Consider the following 2513-nt stretch of genomic DNA (forward strand, 5'->3'; position numbering starts at 1 on the left):
CCAGTGCAACAAGACCAAGATCACGGGCTTGGCAGGACGGAGGACATCACCGAGCCCACAACTGCATCACGGCCAGAAGCTTTATAGGTGAAGACCACCTTTAGTTAGGATAGGGTGTACTCTTATCCCCCTTCAAATTGGCCACTTTGGTATCCCTTCCTGCCTAAGCTATGAGGGAAGAGTGCCGAGGCCACTATAAGTATAAGCTGGTCTCCATCATAGACAAGGATCAGCTCATCAGCACCCTGATGGAGTCCTCCCACCATTGAGCTCTCCTGAAGCGGCTCGCCCACTGTATTAGTTCATACTCACCCTCCTCGCAAGGTAACCCACCACAAAGCAGGAGTAGGGTTTTACACCGAAGGTGGCCCAAACCTGGGTAAATCACTGTGTCCACTTCTTCTTCCCGCTCGCCGGTGCACGATGAGGATTGGTCGTGGGGTGGCGAGCAGCTAAACTGTGACTGAGTAGGATCCTTCACACACGCCCCAGAGTTTGAACCTTGTTTGGGTCCGCGGAACCCCAGACTCTAACATTTGGTGCGCCAGGTAGGGGCGTGTCGAAGCCCTCTCTTCTTCATCGACCATGCTCCGTCCTTGCTCCGTCGCCCTCATGGTTGATGCTCGTCGCATTCGAGCTGAGCGTTGGGCCGTCGGCGTCGTCCAGACGGCTCCGGTGGGCCGCGGCGCCCCTCGTTGCTCCACCTCTCCCGTGGCCAATGATGCCACTGACCTTGTCGCCCACGAGCAGTAGCACTCTTCACTGCCTCCTTCTGTGCCGGTGATGGCCGCACCACCACACCTTCCCTCACTCCTGCCACAACCTCGTCTTCCCACATCCACCTTTGCCGTCAAACACGCAGGCTGCGCTGCTCATGGCGCGCGAGTTGCTGCGCTACCGCCCCACTAACAAGGGCTATGATGCCTGGCTGGGCCGCATCATCGATCTTGTCAACGCCGTCGGCGAGGCCCCGGCGCCTTCCCACTCGCTCCGGCCCCCGCCGTCTCACACAGGCGACGTGGCTCATGGCGCGCCTCTGCCTCCTCCTCGACGCAGTGCCGATGTTGAACCAAGGCGCAACGCGCATCCACGTGACCCGCCACGCGAGGTGCCGGGTCCAGACCGAGACGAGGCCAACTGCCAGGTTGTGCAGCAGCCGCAATACGACGCGCGGGCGCTGCCAGCACCGCCGCGCATGCACCAAGACCGAGCCACTCTAGAGGCTGCCGCGCGTGGGCGTCTGGTCCGCGCCCCTCTTGCACGGGCCACGCCTGTGACTGCGGTGGGATGCCGCGCCTTCACTCATGAGCTACACAGTGTTGTCTGGCCGGTCAAGTTCAAGCCGGACCTGCCCCCACACTACGATGGCATCCCCGACCCAGCAGAGTTCCTCCACCTCTACTCGCTAACCATCAAGGCGGCGAACAACGATGACAAGGTCATGGCGAACTGGTCCCCATGGCCCTCAAGGATGGTGTGCGCTCCTGGCTCATGCACCTCCCCGAGGGATCCATCTCCTCGTGGGACGAGCTCCGCGAGCGGTTCATCATCAACTTCCAAGGGACCGCAACCACGCCCTCACTGTCAATGACCTGCGGCGCATGAAGCAGCCGGGCGAGACCCTCCGGAAGTACATACAACGCTTCACCCAAGTGCGCCTCAAGATCCCGAAGGTGTCGGATGAGGCAATCATCTCTGCGTTCATTGAAGGCGTCACAGACATCTGGATGAGCAAGGAGATCGCCATCAACGATGACCTGTGCTTGGCGCTAGAGTTGTTCAATCTGTCTAACAAGTGTGCAAGGCTGAAGAAGGCCGCCTTCCCCTCCTCAAGCACCCTAACGTCGATCCTGAGGATAAGAAGGCCAAGGCCAAGGAAGTGAAGCGCAAGGGCCCCACCGTGCTGGCAGCAGAGCCTGAGTTGAATCTTAGCCGTGATCGCGATGCCCCTCCCCCAAGGATGCTCGCCCATTCTGCGTCTTCCATGACATGCACTCCCACAACACTAAAGACTGTCAGGAGCTCGGGGTGCTCCATGACGAGCGCTTGGGCCGCCACCCCGAGCGTAGTGACTGTGGCTTCGCCCGCGGAGGAGACCACAACAGAGGTTGCTGGGACAGCCACAACCCTCATCAGGGCTGGTGTGATCAGCCTCGTGAGGGTGGCTGGCGTGACCAGCCTCGCGATGGTGCCTGGTGCGACTAGCCTCGCGAGGCCCGTCCTCAGGGCAACACTAGCCTCCCTCCGCTGCCGCCGCCGCCAAGGAGGAATGACGACAACCAGCAAGACAAAGGGGTTGTGGGCTACCAGGAGCCTCGTGCAGTTGCCTGCATCTTGGGCGAACCGCAGGCGCCCGCCTCCAACTGCATCTTAAGCAGTTCTCTTGTGAGGTGAATGCAGCCCTCCCGCGGATTGAAGTTGTGCGTCCCCTCAAGTGGTCACAGTACGCCATCACGTTTGACTCCAAGGACCGCCTCAAATTCTCAACTACCGCTGGTGCACTCCCCATGATG

The sequence above is a fragment of the Triticum dicoccoides genome, chromosome 2B (assembly GCF_002162155.2).
Source record: "Triticum dicoccoides isolate Atlit2015 ecotype Zavitan chromosome 2B, WEW_v2.0, whole genome shotgun sequence".
Lineage (NCBI taxonomy): Eukaryota > Viridiplantae > Streptophyta > Magnoliopsida > Poales > Poaceae > Triticum > Triticum dicoccoides.